This window comes from Lactuca sativa, chromosome 4 (genome assembly GCF_002870075.4).
Source record: "Lactuca sativa cultivar Salinas chromosome 4, Lsat_Salinas_v11, whole genome shotgun sequence".
Taxonomy (NCBI): domain Eukaryota; kingdom Viridiplantae; phylum Streptophyta; class Magnoliopsida; order Asterales; family Asteraceae; genus Lactuca; species Lactuca sativa.
The window spans coordinates 263,088,968-263,113,489 of NC_056626.2; positions in this window are offsets into that span (position 1 = coordinate 263,088,968).

Below are 24,522 nucleotides of genomic sequence, written 5' to 3' on the forward strand. Positions count from 1 at the left end.
GTTAGTGAGTACTAGCCGCACGAGTGCTCCGATAACATTTTATGATCAAAATTTGTAGTACAAGTCCTACTAGTTCTTTTATAATCGATTGGTGTAAATTAGTCGTATATCATTAAGATTGCAAGGGCAGTCGAATGAGTGACTCCGCCTTAAGCCCACAACCAAACAAAGAATAGGAAGTAAGGCAAAGTTATACATTCTAAGTCCATAGAATCTTAATGATATATGGTCGTAACGTTTACACTAGCCATCATAGATTCACTAGTAAAAACCCTATGTTTTTATATACGTGATAAGACTTATTCAGGTTCGTCGTGTTCGTGAGATTTATGGTTGATAAACCTTAAATTGACCCTAGTTAGTAAAACTTAAATCCTACATGTGGTGGTCAGGAGCGCGCACCATTATTCACGGGTGGTTCTGTGGAAGTTTCTCCTACGGTGATCGTGAGTACCCTTCCACCGTTACCAACATTCGTTATCATTGGACAGTCTCTCTTAAAGTGTCCTGTTTCACTGCACTCGTAACAAGTTGGGTTGCTCCAACGTCGGGGAACTGGTTGATGGGTCGTATCAGTGCCTTACTGAAGCAGGTAGTGTGTCTCTTCATGTTGCAATTCATACAATGCAATTCCCTACAAGCCCCAATGTGATGGAAACTACACTCGTTACATTTCGGAAGGGTTCCGGCGTATCGATTTATAGGTGTGGGAGTGGAACGGGTTGTGGCAGCATGAACATCGACGATCTGCTGTTCATTGGTGGGGTCTTGGGCTGATTGATTCTTCTCGTTGTCCTAAGACTTCCTTTTATAGTTTCCCTTGCCATCTTGCTCAGGGGTGGTTGTCATATGTCCATAGCTGCCCCTATAGTCGATGAGTTGTTGTGCCACTTCCTTGGCACTGCAGAAGGTAGTTAGTGTTGATGCCAATACGCTATCTTGAATTTGGGGAGACAATCCCCAGAGGTATCGTTCCACCTTCTTTTCCTTAGGAGTGACCATCGTGGGACAAAGGAGTGCTAGATCACAGAATCGGTCGATATAAGTTACAAGGTCAGAGCCTGTCATCTTGAGATTCCACAATTTTTGCTCTAGTTTTTGTACTTCGCCCCTTGGGCAGTACTCTTTCAGCATCAGCATCTTTAAGTCTTCCCAGCTTAACGAGTTAGCCACTTCAAGCATCAGTGACTTAATGTGGCTTTTCCACCAACTAAGGGCTCGACCAGAGAAAGTGCAAGTTGCAAATTTGACCTTGCTTGATTCGGGACATGCACAGACCTCGAAGATCGATTCTGTCTTCTCGAACCATTGCATCAGAGTGATAACCCCCCGCTTCCATTCAAAGGGTCTGGTTTGCTATTGATGAAGTTCTTATAGGAACATTCCCTCGTACGTCCCATACTGTCCCCATGGTTAGAGTTTGTGGCACCAGATCCAACACCACCGGTACCATTCGTACCAATTTGCGACATTGCGGCAGCTACGACTGCGGTTACGGCAACTTGGAACATTGCGGGATCAAAGTGCAGAGGTGGTGGTGGTGGTGCTGCGCTGCTAGAAGGTCTGGACTTTTTCTTTGGCGGCATAGTTCTGTCGTAAGTTTGTAAAGACGAACATACGATAAGTTTCTAATAGTAGTGACAAGTCGGATGTTATCAAACTACACTTTTCTGTATTATGTTCCGACTTAAAAGTATCTTACATGTAATTCATAACAAAGCCCATATGAATGAATTTAGTGGTAGTGACTCAAATGTAACTTGTGATTGGTTTTGTACCTGATCCCCTCCTAAGATTACTTTGTATATACCAGTCGTGTATGATTAGGGTCCAATAGGCCGTAGAACTTAATGAGTCTGCTCTAGGCCCACAACTAAACAAGGAACAGGACCCAAGGCGGACTCACCATTTCTAAGTCGATTTTCTCTTAATTACACCTGACCTTGAGGTATACATTAAGAATTCTTGGAGTTACCATAAGCAATTCGTTTGTAATACTAAGTTATGAAATATTTGCAAAATTCCCAATGAAACAAAATGCATGCCAATTTCATTGATATAATCTAGTTTATAAGGTTTGGGAAAATTTTTGACCTGATAATAGGTCTACATTTTGTTACTATAAGGAAAAGTTTTGGAAGTGGCACGACCCATTTGAATAGTGAAATCCCTAAATTTTATGGGTCGAATTTATGTATATGACAGGCTAGTGTTCACATGCCCGCCGGTAGTTTTGAGTCTATATCGATATGTCAGTAGTGTACACACTACACGCGGCGGGTGATGTTTCGTGGGCCATAGAATGAAGGCATGGAAGTCTGCATCGACCTAACGTCTGCCCTGGCTTCTGTCATTTAATGTGCTGCTTTTACCATGCGTTTTTCTCCAACGCTGTTTGACGTTCCTGATACTCTCCGATTCCTGGCTCAACTTGTGGTCACTTCTATCTGTAGGCCTTGGTGTGGTTCCTGACCTGTCATGTCCTCCATCCAGGTGACAAGGGAGAATTGCAGTGATCTTGGTGATAACACTAACCTTCCTGATTCGGTTGAACGGTGCTCGTGTTTGTATCCTCTGGTAAGTGTTGCGATATACTATGACAAAGGGGGCCTTGTCTACTGATCCTCATCCATTGGGGTTGTAGAAGCCTCTTTCCATACTGTAGGGAGGGTGTCTGACCTTGTCGCAGACTCCATCTATTTAAATCTACGGCTCATCGTTGTGTTGGGCCATGGAATTCTCATCGGGATGTAGAGTCTCGAGGGTGTATTGTAGGCCTTGACTGCTTATCATAATCTTCTCCTATTTATTCTTTTCTTTGTTTTACTTTGGTTTCTCTTCCTATCGTTCCTCTTCTAATTGTCTTTCGGGTCTTCCTCAGGTATTTCTTCAGGACCCTCTTCGGGATTTTCTCCATTCTAATCACCATTTTCCCGGTAGTTGAGCTCTTGCCATGTTGTTAGTGCGAGAATAGGGGTAGATGAGTTGGTTATTAGACGTTTAATCCTACAATTACTTATAGGGGGTGTTCCTTATTAGTCACTTCTATAATCACATGGTGCATACTAGTTATACATAATCTGAGATAAAATAGATCTTCGAATAGATGAATCTACTCTAAATCCACAACTAAACAAGGAACAGGAAGTAGATCATTAGTCATAGATTCTGAGTCTATAATATCTTTGATTATGTTTAACCTTAGCGTATGCACTTAGTCATTTTTAAGGTAAGAATTTGAACTATTTGCACCTAGTATAGTTTTGAAAACTAAAATGTTTAAGTTTTCCAAAACAGTCCGTGATTAGAGTTGAACTTTCCTGATGAAAGCTGTTGGAAAAGTTTAGTTTTGTTCTTGGTGATTTAACATGTATTCCCCACCTTAAAACTTAAGAACACGTGAAATGATGGGGGTATGAACTCACCCGATATGTTATTAGAGGATGGATGTTGGAGAAGAGAAGTGTTCAACTCAAGAACACTTAGAAGATGCCTTGATGAATCGAGAATGATGGAAATGTACATTAACAAGACTTAGGTATGGTGTGGAGGGGTGTGGGTTGGTCATAGAGTGGGTATGGTTGGTTGCTTGTGTCATAAACTAAAGAAAAGTCAACACTCCACCTCTAGTACTTCACCCACTCTTCATGGATAAGATTTATCCCCAAAAACATGATTAGTTAATAAATATGGGGCCTTATATGTTAAAATAATGTTTTGGGTGAAAATCCCGCGTTCAAATGATGAAAAACGAGCGTAAAACGAAGTTGTAGTTGAAAATCGGGAAGTTGAGGCGAAGCTGCGAGGCTTCTCGCATGAAGGACCGAAGGTGCGAGGGTCTGAGGAGCGAAGGCGAAGGGTTTCGGTCCTGAGGCTTCGAGTTCAGTTCCTGAGGCTTCTAGTTCATGTCCTAAGGCTTTGGTTTCGGTCCTGAGGCTTCGAGTTCGGGCCAGGGGCTTCGGTTCTCAGTAGTTCGGTCCTTAAGAAGACTTTCTTGTAAAGTATATGCAACCTAGTTATACCGATTATAATTAGCGTACTTACTTGTGAGGGGTGTAATAGACTTAACTATACTTATTATAGTTTATCATAGTTATTCATAGTAGTAATAACCCCTTTTGTATATGTAATACCTTTAGTAATGTGTTTATTATGTAAATGAATCATAAACTATACCTATTATAGTTTATCAAAATAAGGGTACTTTTAGTATTCATAAACTATATTTGTCATAGCTTACCAAATGTTTGTATGTAATGGATGTAAATTTGTTTATAACAATTTATCATTTAGCATGCTTAATATAGCAAAATCCATTTGTTAACTGATGTATGTCTATATAACAAGACAAAATGACATATATGGTAATAACATATCATCACATGAAGGTACACACCTCGCTCAACAAGTTACTAGGTGTAAATGAAATTGAAAACATTTTTCTAGTATTACCGTTTATATTCTGTTTTTAGAAAATACATAGAAAAATCATACAAAGTCTAAAACAGAATCCGTAAATTCTGAGAGTTTGGAAAATGAGTCTAGTCTATTCAAAATTTTTCTCATGATTTTTAGTAACTTCCAACTTGAGTGAAACAGTCTATAATCACATACTGGTCCGGTTGTTTTCTTGACATGATAGGAAGTTTTGAAAAAATCACCATAAATAGTAGAAACATCGTATGGAGATGTGCAAGTAGTCATTTTAAAGGTAAGAGTTTGAACTATTTACACCTAGTATAGTTTTGAAAACTAAAATGTTTAAGTTTTCCAAAACAGTCCGTGATTAGAGTTGAACTTTCCTGATGAAAGCTGTTGGAAAAGTTTAGTTGTGTTCTTGGTGATTTAACATGTATTCCCCACCTTAAAACTTAAGAACACGTGAAATGATGGGGGTATGAACTCACCCGATATGTTATTAGAGGATGGATGTTGGAGACGAGAAGTGTTCAACTCAAGAACACTTAGAAGATGCCTTGATGAATCGAGAATGATGGAAAAGTACATTGACAAGACTTAGGTATGGTTTGGAGGGGTGTGGGTTGGTCATAGAGTGGGTATGGTTGGTTGCTTGTGTCATAAACTAAAGAAAAGTCAACACTCCACCTCTAGTACTTCACCCACTCTTCATGGATAAGATTTATCCCCAAAAACATGATTAGTTAATAAATATGGGGCCTTATATGTTAAAATAATGTTTTGGGTGAAAATCCCGCGTTCAAATGATGAAAAACGAGCGTAAAACGAAGTTGTAGTTGAAAATCGGGAAGTTGAGGCGAAGCTGCGAGGCTTCTCGCATGAAGGACCGAAGGTGAGAGGGTCTGAGGAGCGAAGGCGAAGGGTTTCGGTCCTGAGGCTTCGGGTTCATTTCCTGAGGCTTCGAGTTCATGTCCTAAGGCTTTGGTTTCGGTCCTGAGGCTTCGAGTTCGGGCCAGGGGCTTCGGTTCTCAGTAGTTCGGTCCTTAAGAAGACTTTCTTGTAAAGTATATGCAACCTAGTTCTACCGATTATAATTAGCGTACTTACTTGTGAGGGGTGTAATAGACTTAACTATACTTATTATAGTTTATCATATTTATTCATAGTAGTAATAACCCCTTTTGTATATGTAATACCTTTAGTAATGTGTTTATTATGTAAATGAATCATAAACTATACCTATTATAGTTTATCAAAATAAGGGTACTTTTAGTATTCATAAACTATATTTGTCATAGCTTACCAAATGTTTGTATGTAATGGATGTAAATTTGTTTATAACAATTTATCATTTAGCATGCTTAATATAGCAAAATCCATTTGTTAACTGATGTATGTCTATATAACAAGACAAAATGACATATATGGTAATAACATATCATCACATGAAGGTACACACCTCGCTCAACAAGTTACTAGGTGTAAATGAAATTGAAAACATTTTTCTAGTATTACCGTTTATATTCTGTTTTTAGAAAATACATAGAAAAATCATACAAAGTCTAAAACAGAATCCGTAAATTCTGAGAGTTTGGAAAATGAGTCTAGTCTATTCAAAATTTTTCTCATGATTTTTAGTAACTTCCAACTTGAGTGAAACAGTCTATAATCACATACTGGTCCGGTTGTTTTCTTGACATGATAGGAAGTTTTGAAAAAATCACCATAAATAGTAGAAACATCGTATGGAGATGTGCAAGTAGTCATTTTAAAGGTAAGAATTTGAACTATTTGCACCTAGTATAGTTTTGAAAACTAAAATGTTTAAGTTTTCCAAAACAGTCCGTGATTAGAGTTGAACTTTCCTGATGAAAGCTGTTGGAAAAGTTTAGTTGTGTTCTTGGTGATTTAACATGTATTCCCCACCTTAAAACTTAAGAACACGTGAAATGATGGGGGTATGAACTCACCCGATATGTTATTAGAGGATGGATGTTGGAGACGAGAAGTGTTCAACTCAAGAACACTTAGAAGATGCCTTAATGAATCGAGAATGATGGAAAAGTACATTGCCAAGACTTAGGTATGGTTTGGAGGGGTGTGGGTTGGTCATAGAGTGGGTATGGTTGGTTGCTTGTGTCATAAACTAAAGAAAAGTCAACACTCCACCTCTAGTACTTCACCCACTCTTCATGGATAAGATTTATCCCCAAAAACATGATTAGTTAATAAATATGGGGCCTTATATGTTAAAATAATGTTTTGGGTGAAAATCCCGCGTTCAAATGATGAAAAACGAGCCTAAAACGAAGTCGCAGTTGAAAACCGGGAAGTTGAGGCGAAGCTGCGAGGCTTCTCGCATGAAGGACGGAAGGTGCGAGGGTCTGATGAGCGAAGGCGAAGGGTTTCGGTCCTGAGGCTTCGGGTTCGGTTCCTGAGGCTTCGGGTTCGTGTCCTAAGGCTTCGGTTTCGGTCCTGAGGCTTCGAGTTCGGGCCAGGGGCTTCGGTTCTCAGTAGTTCGGTCCTTAAGAAGACTTTCGGTTCTAAGAGGGTTCGGCCCTATAGAGTGGGTTTCGGGTCCTTAAGGGTATTTTACCTGTTTTTTACCACGTTTTAAGCGGTTTTTGACCCGGTTAAGGGTCGGGATGACCCGAATGATTACCAAAAGTTAAAGGAACTTTTGAGAGAGATTTGGGAGAGATTTCAAATAGAAAGAGATAGAGCGAAAGAGATTTAGAGAGGTTCCGTTTATGAACCTTTTGAGTGTCCGGCTTCGCAACTCAAGGTCCGTAAACCCCGTTAAGCCATGTTTTTGTGTCCTACACACTTCCGATGAGTGTGCAATAGTGGTTTGTCGCTTTGGTTCATTGTTTAACACTATTAAGGCTAAGGAAATTTAAACATATGAATTTTCCAAATGATGTTTTCTCATTAGAATAGTGAATTGTACAATGATTACATAACGTAAACCTTAATGTACCCGTGTTAATTGAGTTGACCAGATTGACTTGTTGACTTTATTTGACTTTGACTTGACCGAAATTTGACGATTGTCACAGAGTACCTCAAGATCCGGACATTACAAAGTCTCACATTAAATTGTTTTTTTCTTCTTTTTGTGTTTTTACGCTATTGTTGTTTTTCTCCATTAAGTCATCTTCACTAGTATGCATGTAGAATCCTTATTTTTACCCCCCCCCCCCCCCCCCCCCGGTGCACATAATGTTGCACCTCGATTCGTTTATGTTTAGTCGTCTAAATGTATTTTCTGCTGGAATGCATACCATGTGTTCGATTAAATTTTGAAGAAAAACCAATCCACCAAAGTTGAATTTGTTTTTGTTTTGAGTTCTTGAATCAATTGGATTACGGATGAAAATCATACCGTATGAACTTCCATTCCTTTTGTTTTACTTAAAGTTTTATTTCTGCAACGATATACCTTCTAGTGGTAGAAAACTCCAGTTGAAATAAAAGTAGGTTTTTTAATCTCTTCTTTTGCTATCTATTTTGCCCATTATATGTAATTTGACTTGTTCTTTTATTACAAATCATAGAGCAGGGAACATGCACATGATATGAGATAATGGTTAGTAAATATAACATAGAAAATTTTTGTTCTTTCATTGATATCGGATAAATTGTTTTCATAGTTTCAAGGTTTTAATTAGGAACGTTGTAGAAAAAAGTGGTCAATGGATTTAGCTACAAAGGTTGCACATTTATCTCAACATAGCATAACATTAGTAAAGTTACCTCCAACTGAATATGACCCTGTGCAAGGTCTTTATGACTTAAAAGTATTTATTTTGAATTAAAAAAAATACATGGAATAGTATAAAAGTGTTAATACATTCCATGGAATAACTTTAGGCTACATGCATTCAAGAGACTCATGAGGAGCTAAAATATTACATAAAGGATATGGATAACCACCATCTTCTGGTATTATTTAGTCATTATTTTAGTTTAGAGGAATATCTGATGTTATTTTGTTCTTTTTCCAATATAAAAATGATAGTAACACAAGTTACATTATCTGAATCCGATTCGAGATCAAAGTTTCTACTTTTATTATTTTTTACATGAAGACCACATTTTCCTCTAAGTTAACTTGAATTCCTTCTCCTTTTAGATTTTTTATTCCAAAAAACTATCTCAGCATGCATGTGTGAACAAACCTGCCAATTTTGACATTTACCAAAAAGGACCATTCTGTCCTTTACTCATTTTTCCACATGATCATCCATCTTTTGTTATTATTCACTCCCTTGTTCTAAAAAAAGAATTTACATATTATAATCTTAACAATCCATTATCTTCACAAATTGTATGTTTTATCATGTTTTTTTTTATTTACTAGCTCGAAAAATTTATGTTGTCTACCGGTAGCTATTTGTTGGATTGTTTCTTTTTGGTTCTTAATTTTCCCAATCTACTTTTGAAAGTTTTTGTTCTTGGTTCGTGATTATTCTATAAGGTGTTTGACCCTTTGATGAATTTCCTAACCTAGTTTGTTTTTCATTTTTTTTGTTTGTAACAGGGATTCATGGGCTTCTAATCAGAGTGATTACACCTAGACATCGTAAAGGGCTTGATGTTATAGGATTAGTAAGAAAACAACCATAACCTATAAACTTGATGATAAAAGTACTTTTCTTTTTGATAATTTATGTTGTCATAAATGTTAGGGATATCAACAAGTAAAAAACAGGGTGAAAAGCGGACTTTATACTATCGAAAATCGTATACCACAACCAAATTTAGTTTGATGAATATTCAATCAAAGGTACTTGCTTTTAAAAATTTCACAATCTTAAGACTTACATAGAAATTGTTCTTAATATTTTGATCGACCAATAACAATATATCTATAGAGTTTTGAGTAAACTCATTCCGTTAAAGTAACTTTCATAAATGAAGATAAATCAAATTAAGACACATCTAAGTCACAAAATATAGTTTTAATGTATAAAGATATGATTTTTATGAGTTATATTATTTGGTGATAAATGTGCAAATTCGTGAAGAGGTAAGATAAACCAAAACCAATTTTGGTGATCTTGGATTATACCTTGAATTCCAGTAATGATCTTTCATTTTTTTTATTTTAGCATTGAACTATCAAAAATTTTAAATAATTTGTATCAAATTGTATCATTTATTAGTTAAAGAATTAAAAACATAATAAGGTAGATTTTCCATCCTTGATTAGGTGAATTTTCCAAATTAAAGGGTACTTAAAGACCACCTTTAAAAAGTCATGATAATAATGGTAATTATTTTGATTTGTTCTCTTTTCATATATGTAGTGGACATTATTTTATTATTTTCATCTTGAATAGTGTTCTTGTTGTAGGTATTTATTTTTTAACAGGTAACCAGTAATATAAGTACTAAGAAAGAGTTAGCGTGATGATCATTGGCACAGAAATTCTAGAAAGGTTCAAAACGTAATGAATTTTTAAGCTTTTATTTACACATTTGTTAGTTATGTGTTTTATGTTTGATTTTGACTTAATATGATTACACTTATTAGAAATTTGTTTCCAAAAATTTGGAATAATTTTGGAAGACGATCAAACTTTTAATTTTCTAATTAAGATGACGATATTATGATTTCTACATTTTATAGTTTTGTTTTCATTTTATATTTTAAATAAATAATTATTTTAATTAATCAACATTAATATGATAAAACACATATAGTGACGTTTAGATTGATAGTGCAGTTTTTGTGGCAATAATTATTATATGCCACTAAAGGTAGTATGATTTCTAAATAGAAATAGTTTTTATCGGCATAAATTTTGTGCCACAAAAGCCTTTTATATATTGTGGGAAAAAGAATAGTGCCACTAAAGGTCTAAAAGTTTGTATCGTTAAATTAAGACAGTGTCACTAAAGGGTTTTAGTAGGAACGCTTCTAGTGGCACTATTTTTGTATGCCGCAGATTTCTAGAGTGGTCTTTAGTGACACTTTTTTTTAATTTTTTGTGATACTTTTTCATGCCACTAAATGACTTTTATTTTGTAGTGCATAACTTGTTGTTCTAAGGCAAACTAGATGTGATGCATATCAAGAAGAATCTGTTTGGAAATTTGTTTCACATTATGATGCGCACCCCCAAGTCTAAAGACAATTTAAAGAAAAGAGATGATATTGAAATTCTACATGACCTATCTATTCTAAACCCCTTCTAGGATAACAATAATAATCCTTGGAAAAAGTCTAGAGATTACATATTGAAAAGGAATGATGTTAAAAACAGTATGTGTTTAGTTGAAAAATCTCAAATTTCTTGATATGTATGCATGAGTATAGAGAAATATGTAAACATCATAGATTATAGTTTTTTACGGTTCAAAATTCACGATTGTGATGTGTTTATGTAGCGATGATACAAAGAGCTAGGCACCTTATCACATACATTGCAGACTCTTTTCACTTATATAAGCCTCTTAAGTACAATGAGTTGGGCACCCTATCACATAGATTAGGTAACGAGTCTAAATGGTTGGATGTGTATATGGGGGATCCCATTCTAATTTTCATTTTTGCTAACATAGAGCTTAGGATACATACATAAGTTGTCTTTATCATTTCTATATACTGTTTGTATTAGTATTTTGTATAATGAAAATGACATTGTTTTGGTATCTTATCAGTATATTCGCCACAAAACATTACGTCGAAAATTCGTGACTAGCATTTACCTACGAGCTATTTTACAACAAGCATTTTTCTTTTGAAAATCCGCCCGAGACCGAATAACGACGGATATGGTCAAACTCAACTTGCATGATTCAGTCTTCATTGGCGGTGGGCATTACGTATTGTACATAATAAAAATAAGAGCATTCACAATGAATAGTTCAATATGAGATATGAATGAGGTCACAAGTCTATTTGTCAACAGATGAAATTCTATTATTCTGAGACCCAAATATTCAGTAGATTTAAAGTTCGATAGTGATCGATCTCTTCAATAGAAAAATAAAAAGGTTAATAGTTTTTAAATATATGTTATAAATTGGTTTTTATAAATATTAATAATTTACAAAACTAACTATTTGCATTCCCAACTTTATGTGACATTATCCAAAGGGATATCACGTGCCAATACAAAAGTATTAGTAAAACCTAATGAACAATCAACGGATGTGAAGTCTATACATCAAATGTAGTGTATAAGAAAGTATTGCATGATTAATAGTGTACAAGCAATCAAATGTTCGTACACATTGTAAAAAATCCAAACTCTTCATTTTTATTCTTACAAATTAATAGTATATAGTCAATCATGTGTTCGGTGTTCGTACACACTGAAGAACCATCTATAACCGCAACATTAACATTTGCATCAAATTTATTTTAAACACAAAATGAAAATATATTTTTTATTTTAATCCAAAAGGATAACATACTTTTAATTTAGCCACAAAAATACACATTTATTTTAAACCAAAACAATAATATATTTACATTTAAAAAAAAACGAAAAAAACCTTAAAGTATGTTGCTATAATGGAAAAACAAATGATTGTATTAACCCATTGCACTTTCACTTTTGTTTTTCACTTTTTTGTATCAAGACATTATACTCCGAAACTTTTTGTAATTATATCAACAAATTTATAGTTTAAATCAAAACATAAACATACTAATATTTGTTGCACTACCTGTCACCGTAGAGGAAACTAATCGTCACATTAAAACAATCTTCTGAAACAATTATTTACTGCTCGCTACTTTGCGCGGGTAAACGGCTAGTTTATGTTAATATGCATATAGGATCAATTACAAAAGCTTTAGCAGATACATATCTAATTTATCATATCAATTAGAACAAATAAACTGAATACCTCCGTAATTTATGTGATGGAAACAAAAAAAGATGACGACAGTGGGAGATTGAAAACATATTACTTTCTCCTAAAACCAACCTCCTTCGAATTCATCTACAAAAAATTGGTAACATCTAGAAAAGTTATCATACATCGAATCAAAATTACAAACTTCAGTTGAAAATAAACGTGTACATTCCAATAATAATGCAAATTTACCAATTCGTATATACAAATCTAAAGAATCTTGATAATGAAAGAGCCGATTTTATCGATTGAGTAAAAAAACTGATTAGAAAGTGAATCAATGATTCCCCTTTTATAGTTAGGAGTAAATCTAGCTAACAAACTGATAAATAAAAGAATGAGAAAATGACGGCTAATAAACAACTTGTTATCCAATACATATAGACAGACAAAAAGCACAACCAATTGGCTTAGTCAGTAAGCCAACTAACTCGTCTGATGTGTTAATCTTTATAGAATTATCTGTTGGATTAGTGTCTAAGTCCATAACTATTTTGGTATGTACTTGACCCGATGGTGCATGGTCCTTTTGGGTTGCCTTCACCAAAGCAACTTGATAGGATGAATTATGGAGAGAGAGGATTCATTATGATTTATTAATATATTATGATAATAATATATTAAAGGAGAAATCATATTGTTTAATTAATATTAGTCAAGAATTAATAATAATTAAGGATGTGGCTAAAAGACATTAATTAAACTTAAGGGACTAGAACCGTCAATTGTGTGATAGTTGAATATTAGGCTAATGGACTCCATAGAGGATGGAGTGGACAAATTCTATGGGGGAAACCCATTAGAAATTGTCCAAGGCCTCTAAGGAGGGTGTCCATGGGTTGCTTAGGGCTTAAGCATCCAAATTAGGGTTTTCTTGTTAGATAACCCTAATAGCCTCACTATTTAAGGACCCCTTGGGCACCAAAAACATGGGGAACTGAATCCTTAGGGTTTCTACACGTTTTTGAGAGTCTCTTCTCCTCTCATTCTTCATCCTCTTTCTCTTTTTGTTTGTGAACCATTAGAGGAGTGACATTTGTGACTCTAAGCTTTCTAAAGTCATTACAAGGAGGATTTGAGATTGTTATTGCTACATAACAATCAAGGTAATATCTTAAACCCATTCTTATGTTAATATTGATTATCATATGCTAGATCTAGGGTTTAAAGTCTTGGATGAATTGCATGTACAATAGAGAAACCTAGATCCAAGCATTAGGGTTTGTATGAGCACATAGGATGTTCTTATGGCTAAAACCCATCAGTGGTATCAGAGCCTTGATTGGTTTCTATTGTATTGATGCCTTGATTGGCTCCTACTCGGCGAGTCCATAGAGGAACTCGGCAAATTCGAGCGTCAAAAGGAGGCAGTTTCGGGATTTCTTGCTGTTTTACTCAAAGATACTTGTCTTAACTGTTATGGGTCATTAAAATTCGAATTTTAATCATATTTTGAGTGTATCCTTGATTAAACAAAAAGTAATTACCAATTGATTAGATAATAAATTCCTTATTTGATTAAAGTTTGATTATTTGTATTAATTGGTTAACTTACTTTGCAAGAAATTGAAATTAGGTCAAATATAGATAATGATGAAATTAATTGTTTAATTTAAGTTATTTGCTATATGATACTTGTGTTTTGAAAAGTTTCAAGACTTGTCCTCAAGTTTTGGAATTTAAATTTTTATTAAAAGGTTTGATTTTGAAATATTTAAATTCTAAACCCTAATGTTTTGAAATGTTTCAAAACTTGCCCTCAAGTTTTGGAATTTAAAAGTTGATTAAAAGTCTAATTTAGAAATGTTATATTCTAAAACCCTAATATTGTTTTTGAAAAGTTCAAATCACACCCTTATGGTTTTATTAATTAATTAAAGTGTATAATTAAAAGGGGTTTAATAAATCCATAAAGTTTTGGTTCACAATTTAATTGAATTAAAAGTATAATTGTTAAATTTGACCACCTAGTATTTGAAAAGTGTAAAATACACCCTATACTATATATAACGTTAAAAGTCTAACATTATATATATGTATGAGTAAAAGTCAGTCTTACCGTTAGTAGGCCTCATTCACGAAGCTAGTCTATAAGGGGTGTTTAAGGAAATTGACTATAAAATGGCGATTGAATGGGTATCCACTCTTACCCACCACACTCTTGACTAGTGGAGGGTCGTTAGCTGAACGGGTAGGATAGGACAGAAACCTTCCATTATAAGTATAATGAAGTACAAAAGTAACTAAATGTTTTACAAATTCCCAATCTTAGTTACTTTAGGCAAAAGTGAATTGATGCAATTCCATGAAATTACACTTTGTACCCTTTCAAAGACGTTAGTGGAGCATGTGTGGTTAACCAGCACACTAAATGGTTCTAAGCAAAGGTAGCAAAGGGTGACTCAATGTTTGTCATAGTTCCGTGGAGCATGTGTGGTTAACCGGCACATCGAATAGGTGACTGTAACATGTGGGGGCACCATGTAATTTTGCATGGTTATTCACACCCGCTTTGTGATCCTCGGCATCCCAGTCACAAACTAGGGGGCATATCGGGATTTAAACATGCTATTGAAAAGTTCAATGAATCTCAAAGGATCTAGGAGTTTTCAATACGTTTAAAACTTAATATGTTTTTCGTTTTTCATGGTGGAAAATTAGTGAATCGTCATTCACTTACCTTCAAATGTTCAGCAATTTGGGTTACGGTATCCCTTTTCTAGGTTGTAGCGTATTGTGTTGGGTCCTAGCCTTAATATCTCATTTGGGTGATTTATTAAGGACTCAGTTAATCAACTAACTTGAATTTATTTTTCTCCCATTTTGTAGATGTCAAAGTACGACAACTATGGTCTTCCCAAATCCCGTGGAACAAGCATTGCACATGAAGATGATATTCCACGATTCAATTGAGGAACAAGATATCATGCTTCACTTCCTCCACCTCCTCCAATTATTCTCCCTAACCCACAAGATCGAAGAATTGAAAGGTTCAATGTCACTAAAGCCCTATTGGAAATGAAACATGAAGATGGTAAACCCGTGTGTGCCCACGTTCTAGGAATGAAATCACACATCGATAGGTTGATAATGTTGGGTGCGTCATTCCCTGATAAGTTGGCTGTGAACTGGGTTCTGCAGTCACTCCCTGAATCATATAATGAGTTCAAAAGAAAGTATTCTATGATGGATGATGACGAAAACCTCATTGACCTAGCTTACATGCTCATTGCTGCTGAATCAGATATGATTTGGCAAAGCAATGGAGCATATTTGTTGGGAAGGTCAACCAACCATGCTTCTGAGGACGTTCTAGGAGAACCGACTTGCGTTTGTTGCCAAGAGAAATGGCGTTGGATACAAGTCTTCCCTAAGACCCTGAAGAGTCCAGAAGAAGGGAGAGTCAAAGAGTATGGTTGTGCTTCAGGTAAAATCCACTATCTAACTCCATTAATTTCCTATTCGTTGATTATTAATACATGATGTGATAAGATTGCATTTGAATGTTTTGCAGGATCAGTGAAAAGAGAGGAAGCTTGATGAAAGAGCAAGATGAGTCTAATCACGAAGAAATGGATCTCGATCGCATGGATTTGAAGATTAGATTTTGAGCTTAGAAAGTTATGATAGAGTTGTTAGGAATATTTCCTTTTGACTACATAGTTTTCAGTTGATTTTGCATTGTAAGGACAAATGTTTTCCGCTGCTTTATGAATAAAATAAATTTTGGTTTGACTCATTTATTTATTTATTTATTTCCTTGCAATGAAATCGTTATGAAAAATTGATGTTCGCAAATTTCTACAACAAATGGATGTGATTCTTAATTATGTTAATTATGGAAATGTCAAGAATTTACCAAATAGGGAGAGCTTCTCATCACTCAAGTTTCAATTGGATAGAAACTTGGAATCATGCAACTTGGTTGCACGATGAATGAGAAATTTCATATTTGGAAATTAGAGTAATTCGTTGACAAAGTGTCAAGTGAAGGACTAGGAGATGGAGCACACAAAGTTGTGTGTTGATCAAGTCCACCACAAGAGTAACAAAGATATTCGTCATGATTTACTAAAGGTTTAGTAAATATGATTATACTTATAAGATTAAGTGTAATTCTGAATTGATTGAAAAGGTTTAAATCAATAGCAGAACGAATAAGAAGAATCAAGTAGGCATAAAGATAAAAGTTTCTCTATTCTAAGAAGAAGGGAGAGTACCTTTTATTATGTTTTATGATAGGTCTTAATGATTAACAACCATATCTCAATTGATTCTCTAAGTGAGTCTTAGTACAATTGTATGTCTGAAAAGAGGAATTGAGAATTGAAGAAATGGTTAAATCAAGAAGTCAATCATACTTCATTCCAAAACAAATCTTAAAGTTAAGATTGTGACATTGAGAAGGTTTATAACATTCATCAAATGTAGAATTTGGAAAAGGGTTTTCTTATTCTTGCACATTTGAAATTGGTAAGTTGTGATGTCTTGGATTAGACTAAGACCAACGAGGACAAATTTGTGAATTGTTTTTGTCTTGATAAAAGCTACACTAACTCTTGAATATTTGTTTGTCGAGAAATGTTTATTGACAAAAGAATCTTATATGTCAAAGAGTCAGTGGGAGTCTTAATGGTCTTGAAAAGTTTAAGAACTAATCAAGAATAAACCTTATCGATCATCACTAGCACACGAGTTGAGGTTTACAACCTATCGTGTTGACATTATCTTGTTTCTGTGTTGTTCCAATTGAGTTAATTATGCATGTGAGCCCTATGAGTTCTCATTTGAATGCATAAAAGGAAAGGACCTTGATCAATGAAAAGGACATTAACAAGAAAGGGTGAGCTGCTTAACAACTTGGAAGACATGGCGGGCAGCCATGTTACCATAAGGCAAGAAATCAAGAATGAGAAGGTTCGGTCCATATGAGTTTCAATTTGTCATAAACTTTGGTTTTAACAAATTCACATGGATAGGAACATATACACCATTAAAATCGAAGTTCATAAGATTTCCTCCTTCATTAAAATGACTGTGAGGAAATGCTTTCACTAAGGAAGATTTTAAGAAGATAGTGATTGTGAAATTGTATTCTCGAATTCGATTATGGTTACGGTATCCCTTTCCTTGATTCGAATTGTGAGATTTGGCAATTAGTCTGAATTGTTTAGACACACATAGGAGCTATCTAAGGCAAAGGTCTATAAGTTTAATAAGCCTTGATAAAAGATTATCAAAGCATTGGGTATTAGAAATATGAACTTAAAGAAATTCAATAGGCATTGTTTTTCTGAAAGTTAAGCTGTTTCTGAATGCATGTCAAAGCTAGTGGGAGAATAAGTGTTATGTTTATAATAATCATCGTGATAGTGGGAGCATAATTGTTATGATTATATGATTATTAAGGCAAGTATTGCAAGTTAGCAATATTAATTATAGAAAACAAGAGTCATACTTTGCAAAGTTGTAAGGGTTGAATAATAGTTTTTTTTTTCTATAATTAAGGGAGAGAATATTATGCTTCATTTCAAAACTAAAGGCTTAAGTTGTGGAATGTTAATAAACTTAGTCAAGGATACATAGTGTGTTCTTAAATTTCGATTATGATTACGACATTCCTATTCATAGTTTGAATTGTGAGAACATAGCACATAAAATATTATGGCAGAAGATTGATAAAGTATCAAATCTTTATGTAAGACATTATGCATCGTGTCCCATACGCTTCGGGTATAGGATCAATTGCAAATGCTATAATATTTGACCATTCTAAAATTTTCCAAATGTCTAGCGCATTTAGAGGGAAAAAGGACAAGAATCGGCTTTGACTAAGATAATCAAACAACTATCAAAGGACGATCCAAAGCTCGTTGAGGATTGGTTGCTTGTGAGTAGTTGGAATTATGATATTGGATGGACCATATAAACATTATTATGAATAGATAGGATTCTATTAAGAATGAGTTGGTATATGGAAAATATGGAAATGTTTCCATATTGGGAGTTGGATATTGAGAATCTATGTCTAGATTAAAAACTTGTATGCAAAAGGATGTTCAAAGGAATGTAACTTGAGTGAAAGACATCACATCTATGGAATTGTCTTGTAACAATTTCTGATAGAGAGCTTTGTAATTCATTGGCAATAGTCATTGTGACCTTAGTGCAGTGACATTACAAAAGGATCATTGCATAAAATGTTAGAATCTAACATATTTTGTAAGTGGCAAGAATTTGATATTCTTACACTTGTGAAAAGGATTAGGAGTTGTGAAATGAGTATGATTGGAAATGTATTCATTTGATCTATTTCACAAAGTAAGAACCGTAGGTAAACATTGTGTGCATACTAAGAGCATGGGACAAGTATAGTTATAATTCAAGGAAGAAGTTGATTACCCGAAATAACAAATAATGAGTAATCGATATGGTGATGAATAAAAGGAGTTTTATTTATACTCAAAGGTTTGGGACCATATAGGATTAGTATTATTCTTGTGTTTTACTTTGAATGTTTTGACTTCCTGGATAATTTAATTGGTTTAAGAACAGTCAAATTATTTGAATGGGCCACAGTCGTTCATATGTTGGAAGTAGGTATGAATGAAGACCATCGTGAATTGGTGTGTGGATTGTCTAAAGAGTATTAGATATAAGCAAATGTTTGCTACAACGTTCATGAGTGCTTATGAATATGATTTGAGCATTGGATTAAACCCACCCTCACTTGGATCACTTCATGAATTGTATCACGAATGATTGGTAAGACGATAATATCTTATATTCTTCAAACCGAGATGTCTGAGTTGTATCTTGCGAATCGGTTACACATTGATAATATGTAAACACACCAGTAACTTGGTATTATAAAACATATTGTTGTGTGTGATTCAGTAAGTGAGTACAAGCGAGCATTGAGTCAAAGTTTATCCGTTCCTTTTATCCAAAGTAGGATAAAAGCGATATCTTTGGGCCTCTCGATGATTTAGTGATGACATCTAAGTGCTTGGCCAAGCCGGGACTAATTTGATGTGTTCAATTATAGTCTGTTGTCAGTCATCATAAATCGGAAATCGGGAAACAGTATAGAGAGAATGATTATATATTTCATGTCTCATATCTATACGATATCTAGAATGGAGGAATATATGTTCCCTTATCTAAAGGACACGCGTATCTGATAAGATCAGAGTTGACAGCGGCTTTAGAAAGCTACGATTGCATATCAGGATCTGAAGTCATACGTAGAATAGTTGTTAGACTTATCCATGTGGGAGACTGTTGGATTAGTGTCTAAGTCCATAACTATTTTGGTATGTACTTGACTCGATGGTGCATGGTCCTTTTGGGTTGCCTTCACCAAAGCAACTTGATAGGATGAATTATGGAGAGAGAGGATTAATTATGATTTATTAATAGATTATGAAAATAATATATTAAAGGAGAAATCATATTGTTTAATTAATATTAGTCAAGAATTAATAATAATTAAGTTTGTGGCTAAAAGACATTAATTAAACTTAAGGGACTAGAACTGTCAATTGTGTGATAGTTGAATATTAGGCTAATGGACTCCATAGAGGATGGAGTGGACAAATTCTATGGGGGAAACCCATTAGAAATTGTCCAAGGCCTCTAAGGAGGGAGTCCATGGGTTGCTTAGGGCTTAAGCATCCAAATTAGGGTTTTCTTGTTAGATAACCCTAATAGCCTCACTATTTAAGGAACCCTTGGGCACCAAAAACGTGGGGAACTGAATCCTTAGGGTTTCTACACGTTTTTGAGAGTCTCTTCTCCTCTCATTCTTCATCCTCTTTCTCTTTTTGTTTGTGAACCATTAGAGGAGTGACATTTGTGACTCTAAGCTTTCTAAAGTCATTACAAGGAGGATTTGAGATTGTTATTGCTACATAACAATCAAGGTAATATCTTAAACCCATTCTTATGTTAATATTGATTATCATATGCTAGATCTAGGGTTTAAAGTCTTGGATGAATTGCATGTACAATAGAGAAACCTAGATCCAAGCATTAGGGTTTGTATGAGCACATAGGATGTTCTTATGGCTAAAACCCATCATTATCTCCTTAGACTCCACCCGTTCTGGAAGAAAATAACAAAATAGCCATCCATCTCCACGTTTTTTTTTGCACTCATGATACACTGGATTATGAGCAATATGTCGTGCCGACTCATTGTCACACAGAAAAGGTGTTGGCTTATCCAAATGGACATCAAATTCTTTTAACAACCAACATGTCCACAAAATATCACTAACAGTAGTATTTTCCATCGACAGATACTCGACCAGCTGAGGACGTTGAAACAACCAACTATTTCTTCGACTTCCAAGAGTTCGGAGCACTACCCAAAAGCAATAAATACCCCATTCGTGATCATCGTGAAATGGACATCCCAACCGGTCTGAATGACTATAGGCAATTAACCCAGTCCCCTCTTCCTTGGGTAGAAGTATTCCTTACACCAACGTGCCCTTGAGGTATCGAAGAACCCTTATAGCTGCACCCCAATGATTTTGCCTAGGATACGAAACAAATTGACTAAGCACATTCACTGCATAGGTAATATCAGGTCTTTTGGTTGCCTGAAGGTATAAAAGTCTACCAACAAGGCGTCTATACATGCTAGCATCAATTCTGTCTTCTTCTTCTCCGTTATCTAACTTCAAGTTTTGTTCCATTGGGAAATGGATGGTTCGGCAACGAAGCAAGCCAACATCCTACGAGATATCAATAGAATATTTTCGCTGACTTAGGACTAATCCTTCTTTTGTGCGAGCCACTTCTATTCCCAAAATATACTTTAGATTCCCAAGATCCTTGATACTGAAACTACTATAAGGATTTATTTGGTGTTTTTAATCTTTTTTCAGATCATTGCCAACAATGATGACGTCATCAACATAGATTAAGGCTGCCACAAATTCCTCTTCTGTGAATAAAAATAAAATGATCCACTTGTGATTGTCTAAACTCAAGATTTTGGAGGGTTTTCGTGAACTTATAATACCAATTTCTTGAGGCTTTGCTTTAATCAATATAAGGACTTCTTGAGCTTTCAGGCTCGTGTTTCATTCTCTTTTCTAAAACCTTATGGTATTTTCATATATGCCATCCTCTAAATTGACATGTAGAAACACATTATTCACATCTAACTAATGTATAATCCAGTCATGCTTAATTTCCATTGTAAGCAGGACACAAACTATGACAAGCATAGCTACTGGTGCAAAGGTGTTATGAAAATCAACACCTCCATTTTTGTGTAACCCTTTTTAAAAAGACAGGCCTTGTGTTGCTCCATATATCCATTTGGCTTATATTTCACTTTGTATACTCATTTGGAGTCTATATCTTGTTTTCCTTCTGGAAAGTAAGCTCCTAGGTTTTGTTTTGTTGAAGAGCTTCAATCTCCTTTTGCATGGCTTTCTTCCAATGTTCATCACGAACTTCCTGACCAAAACTTTTTGGCACATTGTACATAGCGATGGAAGCTAAAATGGCTTTATGAGTTTCATAAAAGTTTGTATATGAAACATAATTAGTAAGAGGGTGTACCGTCAAAGTGACTTGACCGGTACCGTATTGTGGATGATTTATCGATGGGGGCAGTTGCACTTCAAAATCCTTGAATCAAGAAGGTTGAGTTTTGGTTCGTGTTTCTCTTTGCTTATTGGAAGCACTGGTCTCATTATTAAGTTCGTGATTAGTTTGCATAGGGATATCATCAATTCCCATCCCCAAATCATGAAATCTGGGCGATAAGTCATCACTTTGGCTTGATTTATATCCTTCCTCGTCATTACCTATTAACCGATCCATTGCTCTTGGTTACGGAGGAAGTATGACCATGAGACGTGCTCTCGTTATCGATGAAATGAAAGAGATCCTTATCTCCTTCATGTGTCTCTTGAGTACAGTGCACATGCTTTATTGGAAAAACATTCTTAAGGAATCTCACGTTCCTTGAGATTACCACCTTTTTGTGTTCAATGTAAAAATTCTTGTATCCCTTTATTCCTTTAGGTACCCAACAAAAATATCGGGTCTACCTCGTGGTTCAAACTTTTCTCCCCCTATCTCCATACTTCGATAGTATGCCAAACAACGAAACACATACATGTGATCGTAGTTTGGTTGTTGCTTGAAATAGACTTTGTAAGGTGTGACGCTTTGAAGTAATTTGGAAGGGAGTCGATTTATAACATAGGTAGCTGCTAGAATACATTCTCCCCAATAGGTATTTGGAAGATTTTATTGAAAAAGAAGAGCGCGTGCTGTTTCAATTAGGTGTCTATGCTTGCGTTCCACCACTCCATTCTATTGTGGGGTGGAAGGTTAAGAAGTCTCCAAAACAATTCCTTCTTGCGTGTAAAAATCATGCATCCTGTTGGAAACAAATTCTCCTCCATTATCATATCTTATCCGTTTGATCTGTTTTCTAAATTACGTGTTGATCATTTTGTGAAAGTTTATGAGCCATATGCTTGCCTCACGCTTGTGCTTAATTGGAAAAGTCCATACAAATTGACTAAAATTATCTACTATAGTAAAAAAAAATAGGAAGCCTTCGATAGAGAAGGGTTTATATATTTTTCCCATACATTGCAATGCACAAGATAAAAACAAACAATATTTTTTATTTCACTAATGGGAAAAGGAAGCCTAGTGTGCCTCGCCTTAAAACAAGCATCACACATTTCAACTTGATTATTTCTAGAAACATTATTAACAAAATCTAAATTCGAAATCATCTTGGATGATGAGTAATCAAGTCTTTTATGCCAATCCTCAAAGGTTGTCAATAGAGCCTTCCTTTCCATTGCCACCATTCAATACAATCCTCCAATGCAATTACATGCACCAATCAAGTACTTCATTACCTGTTGGGCTTATTATGTTGCATCTTAGGACTTTTTGTATATATCCGGATTGGACCTGTCCATCCGTGATTATCTCTTAGGGTTAGACTATATGTATGCATGCATGTATGCATTATATGACACACGTATTATTATTTTACGATTGAGCTTGTAACCCTAAAACACCTCTACAGTCGAAGTTCTTAATCGAGCTCTTCTGAGGTGTTGAAGCTTTAATCATATGACATATTCAAGCCATATTCTCTTTTACTTTACGTTCATTCTTGTTTGCGTACCTAGAACTAATCGATCCTGATAGAACTTTGTTCCAACAACTGGTATCCGAGCGGGAGTCTGTGTGATCAATACACAATTCTTCTGTATTCAGAATTCCTTAGGGTTTCCGCTTTTATCGCATAAATACCAAGTCGTCTTCTTTGTTTCGAAGGCAACTATGTTTTAGATAAAACCCTAATCTCGAGTTTAAAAGTCTGATTAAAAAAACTTAACATGTCTCACGACGATTCACAAACAAATCCCATTAACATCTCGAACAGCATTGGATCTACAACAAGGATACCCATACTCTATACTCAAGACTACGAAGTGTGGGCACTTCACTTTGAAGACTACGTGATCGGTTCTGAAGATCATGGCTATCTCATATGGGAAGCCATTATTCTCGGACCGTTTGTTCATTCGGGAACGAACACCACTGTCAAGACTCAGTAGGAGTACAACAAGCTGGTGACAGATGAGCAGAAGATGCCATAGGATGAGAAAGAAAAATTGCTATGTAATGTGAAAGCTATGCGAATGATAAGATTTGCCTTGCAATCCGACACCTTTTGGTTGGTTAGTTCGTGTATGACTGCTAAACAAATCTTGGACAGATTGAAAGAACTTTATTCAATTGATGAAGATCTGGAACACTCAACACAAACCTTGTTGCTGTCAGAATTTGGAGCTTTCAAACAGAAACCATAGGAAAAACTTGTGCAGACGTCGACCGGTTCAATCATCTTCTCAGCAGAATGGTCAAGCATCGAATAGAAAGAAAGATAATTGAGCAAAATGTGACTTTCATGAGCGGACTGAGAACCAAATGGATGGCTGTGGTCTCTACCGTAAAAGCGCATGAGCAGTTCAAATCTTACTCGCTTGAAAAACTTGTGGGAATCCTTAAGTCCCATGAAAGTGAAGTAACCAAAGAAGCGAAAGTAGTATCTGGTATGGGATCACTAGCTATTATCTCAATAGGAAAGGATGTTGCAGAAGAAGAAGGGGAGTCGGATGTGTCAAAATATGACCTAACAAACGAAGAATATGCCATGATGGACAC